At 37.5% G+C, this 9,663-nt stretch overlaps 1 pseudogene; it reads left to right on the top strand.

Moving 5' to 3' along the window:
• The first annotated feature begins 4,043 nt into the window (after positions 1-4,043).
• Positions 4,044-6,146, top strand: LOC104867711 (annotated as a pseudogene).
• Positions 6,147-9,663: the final 3,517 nt, after the last annotated feature.

Genomic DNA, 9,663 nt, shown 5'->3' with positions numbered 1-9,663 from the left:
CGTGTTCCCAATTCTCCAAAAGCTTTTTGAACTCAAGCATGTCTTTTAAAAAGAAATAAAATAAAAAAGAGTCTATTTTCACTGATGGCAAAAAAGCCAAGATCACTCTGCTAAAATGTTCTGTCATAGAAAACATTGTGTTTAGCACAAAGTAGAAATTGTTAATTTATGTAAATGAATTTTTTGTTTGTTTTGGTACCAGGGATTGAACTCCGGTCTTTGCGCTTGCAAGGCAGGCCACCAAACCACTGAGCTAAATCCCCAGGCTTACATAAACGAGTTTAAAATGAAGACACAAAGCAACCTATCCATTACTTTCTAAATATTTTATTTTTGTTTCATGTTTCTTTATTTTCCAAACTGTCAGAAGTTTATGTCATAGAACATTGTGTTTAGCACAAAGTAGAAATTGTTAATTTACGTAAATGAATTTTTTGTTTGTTTGTTTTGGTACCAGGGATTGAACTCCGGTCTTTGCGCTTGCAAGGCAGGCCACCAAACCACTGAGCTAAATCCCCAGGCTTACATAAACGAGTTTAAAATGAAGACACAAAGCAACCTATCCATTACTTTCTAAATATTTTATTTTTGTTTCATGTTTCTTTATTTTCCAAACTGTCAGAAGTTTGAGGCCTTATGTTTGTTTTCTTATTCTTGAGGTCATGAAAATCAAACTCTGCTAAAGTCCTGAGGTTTGAACCCAAATGTACTGATCTACATCCCTAGATCTTTATTTTTTATCTTTCAGATAGGATATAAATAAATTCTCAGTCTGAGCCCAACATGATTTTCCTGCCTCAGACTACTAGAATGCTGAGTACAGGCAAACACCATCATGTTCAGTTGATCTCCAATATTTTGATAACATTGGGCTAAAATATTTCTAAACATTATTAAATTCCAGCTTCTCCACCATACACATTAAAGTAGATTTCCATTGGTGTGAAAATTTCTTATTACACTTTCTATACAAACAGATCATTTTGTCCTTCTTTTACTTGAAAAGTGAAATTTTGTTAGTACTTCTAACATTTTAGTATAACCTTAATGCTAGAAGAAAATACAATTGTTTTCAGGATTTCTACCTTGCAGGAAAGAGGAAAAGAAAGAGAGAGGAGGGAGGGAGAAAAAGACAGAGAAATGGGGAAAGTGGAGGGAGGGAAGATGGGGGGGCAGACCAGTTTAAATTTAAAATATAATGTTCAAAATTGAATTTTAAAATAGACTGTAAGATATATTCTTAAAAGAAGACCTGGTCAGGCCACCAGTAGCACTGTCCCCAAGCCACCAAAGGAAGAGCTCCAGAGCTGAGCTGCTTGGACTTCCAACAGCACCACCACTGAACCCCCTCCATCTCTGGCCACTGGGCCATGCAGATACCTGGATCCATACAGCAGAGATGCAAGGGGTCATAAAGGACATTGTTCTGAGCTCAAGAAACTACAGCAGAAGTGAACAACAGAAAGAAGGCCTCTCTGAAGTTTCTTGATGAAAGCTGAAGCACAGTGGAAAAGTGAAGAGAATCTCTGCAATAAAGGCACACCAGACCACCATAGTTGGGATCACCACCTCCCATTGGAACCTGACCTATCTTTAGGGGAAAGACAGCTGGAACCTGCAATAGAAGCTTGCAGAGTTCAACGAGGAAGAAGGTCAAGCAACTCAAATTGGTCCTAGAGGCCAGAAATCAGCCTTAATTTCAGGGGACTGCTGCTGGCTTGCTGAAACTAAATGACTTAGATCTGCACACTATTGTCAATTGTGACAGCAAAGACATACCCTGAAGGAGGCCCTTCCTTTTTATTTTTAGTTTCAAAGTTATTTTTAATTTTTTCTTCTCTTTTCAAAATTATTATTCAATTTTCTTCTCTCTCTCTCTCTCTCTCTCTGTGTGTGTGTCTTTCTCTCCCCCCCGTTCTTCATTTTTCTCCATTTTTGTTGCTATTCTGATCCTAATTCAGATTTCTTTTTTTTTCTTCTCTCTTTTTCCTTCTCTCAACCATCCATAGGTTTAAAGGAAAGTGAATATCATTCCTACCTTCCCTACTGCTATTTGGTGCTACTGTTCTTATCTTTGTTCTTTTTTGCCACCTCTTCCTCTTGTTTTTCAACAATTTCCTAGAGTTCCTGTGATATTCCTGTGTCCTCTGGCCTTACTTCTAACCTTTCTGTATACTTCTACCTCTCTATCCCTCCCTCCCTATCTCCTTCTAAGTCCATATCCTAAAGGATAAAGTTGCTATATTGAAGATTTTATTCACTATGCATGTATTTTGGGCTGGTCCTCGAAGTTTATTTAATTCATATGGTTAAAGGTGATAAATTAATAACTACCACAAATTGTCATTTTCTAAACTGTGCTTGACTGTATTGTTGTTGCTGATTATATCACTTGGGCTAAGGTGTTGTGATTGATCTAATCTGTTGTCCTTCCTGGTATACTGAACATGAGATTGCCTAAGCATCATTAGAGATTCAAAGCCTAAAGACCAGATATATCTGAAAAGAGACAAAGAGGAAAGGGAAATGGGAGCAGTAGTGGAAAGGAATGGAATCAATATGAGAAAATGAAAAATAATGGAAACAAAGTCATTATAGATTTGGAGGGAGAGAGGGGTTGAAGGGAGCATGGGAATGGGGAAAAATAAGAACCAAGATTGATTATGCTAAGGTACAAATTTCCAACAATGAATGTCATTATATTGTATACATTAAATATACCAATAAAATTAATAAAAGTTAAAAAAAACAGCTGCATCTGGAAGATACCTCTGAGAAGCAATTATTCCATAAGGGTTCTAAATTCAAGCAACAAAGACATTTACAACAAGCAATATTAAAGTATCAATGCTGAAATTAAACCAGAAACAGTACCAACAACAAAAATAGAAATGAGAAAACAACTAAGCAAGGTCAAACCTAGACTTCCAGCTCAGCAAAGGCAAATTCTGGGGTAGATGAGGTAGCAAAGTCTGATGATCAACCACCTGGACACCCTGAACTGATAGCACAGGAAGTACTAAAATAGATGAAAAAGATTCTAGAAAAATTCACAACAGAAATAATTTTTCAAATAACCACAGAGATGGTGAGCAGAATGAAAGACATGATTAGAGACTCTAGAACAGAAATAAATTTAAAAAATAGATAAGTTCAGGAATATGATGAAAGCCATGATTACTCAGCATAGGAAAGAAATCAAAACCAGGAATGCCCAACATAGGAAAGAAAAGGAATACATGAAACAGATTCAAATGGATATCCAGGAGATCAAAAATGCTATTCAAAGTATTCACAGCAGAATGAGCCAATATGAGACAGAACATCAGCAATAGAAGACAAGATGGTGGACAGTGACCATGAAAAGAGAGATCTCTTAAAAAAAGTAAGGGACCATGATAAATTGATCCAACAGCTCCTAGATGAAACAAAAAGAATAATATAAGACTGATAGGAGTCCATGAAAAAGCACAGGAAAGTAAAAGTGACATTAAAAATTGAAGAATTAACGACAGGTGCCCTACTCAAGTGGCCCCAAGCTGAGCTGGTCCCAGCCTCCTGCCCCAGACTGGGCCCTCCTGTGCCTCATTTGGCCTTTGTCCAGCACAAGGAGGCTGGACCCATACCCTCCAAGGCCACCCAGGCTGTACCTTCTTCAGGCTCCTGGTTCTGTACATGAGTCTGAGGATCTGTGGCCTCATCAGCTCTCCTCCCCCACCCACCCTTTTGTGGAGCCTGATGCCAGTGATAGCTGCCTGGGCAGGGGGTTATGGCCCTCAGAAGAGGTCCAGCTCCATCTTGGGCCTGCCCAAGGGGAGAGCAGAGTGACCTACTGCCAGCCCAGATCAGGGTGCCTCCCAGGAGGAGCAATCAGTGGTGGCAGCAGAAATGATGGAAGAATTGCATAGCCTGGACCTACATTGGCAGGTTTACTGGAGTCAGAGTTAGTAAGGAGCTACTCAACAGTTAGTCTTCCAACCAGAGTTTTTGCAAAGTGTGATCCTTGAGTGATAAAGAAGTAGAGACTCCTGAGAAATAGCAGAATGACCAGTGAAATCAGAAAAGGAAATCTGAACTGTATGAAAGCAGCCAAGGGAAAGGCACTCATAGAGTACATAAAATTAGTGATTACTTTGAGTTTGCTAGGGGAAGCAGGCCAAGAACCTGACCTGGAAGAAGTGTTTCACCAGTTGTGCAGTCCTCACTGCAACATTTCTTATCCAATCCCTTAGCATGGTGAGTAGAGCACCCCCTCTATCATTTAGATGGCCATTCTGTGAAGGAGGCATTGGAGGAGCAATCTGCTCCACTAACCCTCATATCAGTGATGCTAGCAGAACCTCAACTTGACACAGAGCAGTTAGCACGTGTCCCTCTTCTATGGTACCTGGCAACACAGAGCATTCCTGTAGCTCCCCAAAGCAGATCTCCATCTGGCACAGACAGACTCAGTCTGACCTCACAATAAAAAAGATCTGCACTAGATAGAAAACAGTGTGAATTCTGACTTAGAAAATGAGAAAGGAAGAATAGATTTATTAAGAGCCAACTGTGATTTAAGATGGCAAATTGATGAACATCAAAAGATGCTAGAGAAATACAAAAAATGATTAAATAGGTTTGTCACAATGAGCAAGAAACTCACTCCTTGTAGAAAAGTCAAGAGAAGATGGCATGTAGAGATAAGAGCATGCAAGATCCCTTGAGATTGGGCCACTTTACTACTGTCTTACATGGGGCCTCCTTTACTAAACAGTGGACAGATGATTATGCTTTCCAGAATCTTATCAAAATCTTGCTAAATTGCTGAGGCTGGCCTTGAAATTACAGTCTTCCTGTCTCAGCTTCCTGAGTGTCAGGGATTATAGAGAACAAGAAAAGGATTAAATTCTCAGAGGGAAAGATAGAAAGACAACAGAAAATGTTAGCAAAATGGAAACCTCCTGGCATGAGTCAGGCCCCTCCAGCAACCAATGCACTGAAACAGTGGAAAAGCAAGACCAATGGAAATGAAAATTAAATGTTAACATTAGCAGAATACCATGAACAATAAGAAATCTTCAAACTCAGCTTAGGCCATCTGAAAAAGGAGGAAGAATAGATCCAGGCTGAGCTGGAAAGGCTATAAAGGGTTAGAAATTTACATATCAGGGGACTAAAATGTATACATAATGAAGATAACTCACAATTTAAAGATCATCCAATGCTCGATGATAGATACTTGCTACATATTTTGGGTAGAGGAGGTTTCAGTGAAGTTTACAAGGTATTTGATCTAACAGAGAAAGATAGGTAGCTGTGAAGATTTACCAGTTAAACAAAAACTGGAGAGATGAGAAGGAGAATTATGACAAGTATGCATGTAGGGAATACTATACTCACAAAGAATTCAGTCATGCCAGAGCAGTTAAGCTGTTCAATAATTTTTCAATGGACACTGACTCATTTTGTACAGTTTTAGAATACTGTGAGGGAAATGATCTGGACTTCTATCTGAGATAGCACAAATTAAGGCCAGAGAAATAAGCCCAATCCTTTATCATGCAGATTATGAATGCTTTAAAGTACTTAAATGAAATAAAACCTCCCATTATACACTATGACCTCAAACCAGATAATATACTTTTAGTAAATGGTAAAGTGTGTGGAGAGATAAAAATTACAGATTTTGATATTTTCAAGATCATAGATGATGGTAGCTATAATTCAGTAAAGGGCATGGAGCTAACATCATAAGGTTCTGGTACTTACTGGTACTTATCACCAGAGTGTTTTGTGGTTGGGAAAGAACCTTCATAGATCTCAAATAAAGTGGATGACTGGTCAGTGGGTGTGATTTTCTACTGGTGTCTCTATGGAAGAAAATCTTTTGGCCACTACCAGTCCCAGCAGGATATTATACAAGAGAATACTATTCTTAAAGCTACTAAAGTGCAGTTCCCACTGAAGCCACTTGTAACACCTGAAGTGAAGGCAATTATCCAGTGATGCTTGGCCTACCTATAGGAGGACATCTTGATGTCCAGCAGTTGGCCTGTAAGACCTACTTGCTGCCTCACATCCTAAAGTCAGTCTCGACAAGTAACTCTGCTGGAGCTGCTATTGAATCAACCTCTGGGTCATCCAATAACAGTTCTTCAAATTGAGACCTATTCCAAGGCCAGAGACTGTTCAACACATGAAGTAGACAAGTGACATTCAGTAGTGGGTTTGGAACATAGTGAATCTGAGTGGATCTCCTGAAATCTGTATCAGGTGCTATTATTTTGTTGCTTTTTTCCATCATAGAGCATGACAGCATTGATCCTCACTGAGAAACCTTGGGCAACTCTGGCCAGGCCTCATAGGAAAGGCCTCATCAAAGGTTCCTGCTTTAATGGCCACTGTGTGTGGCTGCTCTGAATGAGGAAAAAAAATAAAAATATAAACTGGTTCCATGTACTGTGAACTTGAAAACTCATAGACTCAGGGGGATTCCTGATGTATTGCTTCAGATGAAGAATGAGGACTTGAACATACACACCAGGCTAGTCCAATGTCTATATTTAAACTTGTTCTTTTCTTTTAATAAAGTTTAGGTAACATCTTCTAAAAAAAAAGAATTAATGACAGAAAATTTCCCAGACAGAGTGAAAGAATTTGACATGGTGACAAGTGATACATATAGGACTCCAACCAGCCAAAATAAAAAAAAATCTGCAACTAGATATATAATAATCAAGATCCCAGAAACCCAAAAAAAGAACAAAATACTATAAGCAGACAAAAGAAACAAATCACATGTAAAAGAAAGTCCATCAGAAACACAGCAGACTTTTCAACAAAAACCCTCAAGTCAAGAATAACCTGGGGTAAGGTATTTCAAGGTCTAAAAGAAAAACCTACAACCTAGACTGATGTGTCCTGCAAAATTATCTTTCAAAATTGATGGGAAATGAGATACTTCCACAACAAAAACACCTGAGAAACTTCATAAATACCAAAGCAGCACTCTAAATAATTCTAAACAATATCCTAGGGAAAGAGAATGAAGGTCACAATTCCATGAAGCCCAAAAGAGCAAATCCAAAATACTTTATCAGGCAAAGAAAGAAATTAAAAGAATAGGGGAAAAAATTAAAAAGCCAACAACAGGAGGGATAAGTAAATACATATCAGTTATAACCATCAATGTTAATTGCCTCAATTCACCAAACAAAAGAAACAGACTGGCAAAATGGATTAAGAAGCAAAATCCAATGACATACAGTATACAAGAAATGCACCTAGTTCAAAAAGAAACTCATAGACTGAAAGTAAAAGGATGGAAAACAGTTCTCCATGACATAGGAACCCAGTAAAAAGCAGGGATACCTACCTTATCTGAAGACAATTTAGATTTGAAACCAAAATGAATTAAGAGAAACAAAGAAGGCCACTATACTCTTGCAAAGGGAACAATCCAAGAGGAAGAGATGACAATCATAAACATATATGCACTAAATACTAATGCCCCCAACTATACAAAACAAATATTAAGGGATATGAAAAACCAAATAAGCACTAATACAACTTTAGTGGGGAACCTCAGTATTCCACTGCCACAAATAGACAGATCATCTAGACAAAAATAAAATACTAGAACTGAACCTAGCTTTTGAAAAAAATTGACTTAATAGACATGTACAGAATGTTTCACCCCATAAAATAAAAATATACATTCTTTTTGGCTGCACACAAGTCTTTCTCTAAAATAGACCACATGCTATCTCAGAGAACATGTTTGAGTAAATGCAAAAGAATTGAAATAATCCCCTGTATATTAGCAGACCATAGTTCAAATGAACTGGAGATCAATAGCATAAGAAACCACAAGAACTCTGGAAGCACATGGAAATTGAATAACACTGTCCTGACTAACCAGTGGGTCACAGAGGAAATTAAAGAAGAAATCAGACAGTTTCTACAAATTAATGATAATGCCAATACAACATAGAGGAATCTATGAGACATAATGAAAGCAGTTCTATGAAGCAAACTCATAACTGTGAATTTGCATAATAGGAAAACAGAGCAAGCTAAAATAAATAACCTAATGCATAACCCTAAACTCCTAGAAAAAGAAGAGAAAGACAAACACAAAGTTTGTACACGAGAGGAAATTATAAAGATCAGAGCAGAAATTAATTCAATGGACACTAAGAGAATGATACAAAAAAAAAATCAATGAATGAAAGAGTTGGTTTTTCGAAAGAATAAAAATTGATAAACCCTTAGCCAACTTTATCCAAAAAAAAATCAAAGAGGATATTAAAAAATGGAAAGACATCCCGTTTCTGGGCAGGAAGAAGCAATATAGTGAAAATGGCCATACTTCCAAAACTGCTATACAGATTCAATGTAATCCCAAGTGAAATCCCAACAGCATATTTCACAGACCTAGAGAAAACAGTCCAAAAATTTATTTGGAATCAGAAGAGACCTAGAATAGCAAAAACCATTCTAGGCAACAGAGACATGATAGGAATATCAAAATTCCCAACTTGAAATATAATACAAAGCCACTGTGATAAAAACAAAATGGTACTGGCAAAGAAACAGACCTGATGATCAGTGGACTAGATTAGACAAGGCAAAAAAACTCTGGACATACTCAGCTGCTTCATCTTTGACAAAGGAGCCAACCATCCTCACTGGAGAAAAGATAGCCTTGTTCATAAATGGTGTTGAAAAAACTGGATTTCAATCTTCCAAAAATTAAAACAAGACCCCTATCTTTCACCATGCACTAAATTAAAATCCAAGTGGATTAAAGAGCTAAATATTAAAACAGAAACACTTATCTTTCTGGAAGATAAGTTAGGTAGAACTCTTCAAGACATTGGCATAGGAAAAGACTTTATGAATAAAAACTGAGTAGCATGGGAACTAGGACAAAGAGTGAACAACTGGGATCTCATCTTATTAAAATCTTCTGCACTGCAAGAGAAACCACCAACAGAGTTAAGAGACAAGCTACAAGGTGGGAAAATATTTCTATCAGCTTTTACTCAAATGACTACTATCTAGATTATATAAAGAACTTAAAAATTCAGACCCCCCAAAATATAAAGACCCAAATCAAAAATGGGCATATGAAATGAACAGATATTTCTTAGACAAACAAGTAAAAGCAGCAAGTAAATGTATGAAATTATATTCAATATAACTGTTCATTCAAGAGATACAGATGGAAACAACAGAGATTCCACTTTACTCCAGAAAGAATGGCTGCTATCAAGAAACCAACTGATAAATGCTGGTGAGGTTGTGAAGAGAAAGGAACCTTTCTGTTGTTGGTGGGAGTGCAGACTGGTACAACCACTGTGGAAATCAATATGGAGATATCTCAAAAAACTAGGATTAGAGGTGCCATTTGACCCAGCTATTCCTCTACTGGGTATCTTTCCAAAAGAATTAAAATAATCATACCAAAGTGATATATGCTCACCCATGTTTATAGCAGCACAGTTTGTAATAGCTAAAATTTGGAAACAGCAAGGAACCTTTGTTGTTGGTGGGAGTGCAGACTGGTACAACCACTGTGGAAATCAATATGGAGATATCTCAAAAAACTAGGATTAGAGGTGCCATTTGACCCAGCTATTCCTCTACTGGGTATCTTTCCAAAAGAATTAAAAAATA

Source organism: Fukomys damarensis, unplaced genomic scaffold (genome assembly GCF_012274545.1).
Source record: "Fukomys damarensis isolate Sample0158 unplaced genomic scaffold, DMR_v1.0_HiC HiC_scaffold_20, whole genome shotgun sequence".
In the NCBI taxonomy this organism is placed as follows: domain Eukaryota; kingdom Metazoa; phylum Chordata; class Mammalia; order Rodentia; family Bathyergidae; genus Fukomys; species Fukomys damarensis.
Note: the sequence above shows the minus strand (reverse complement) of the source record. Positions and strands in the feature narration are given on the sequence as shown.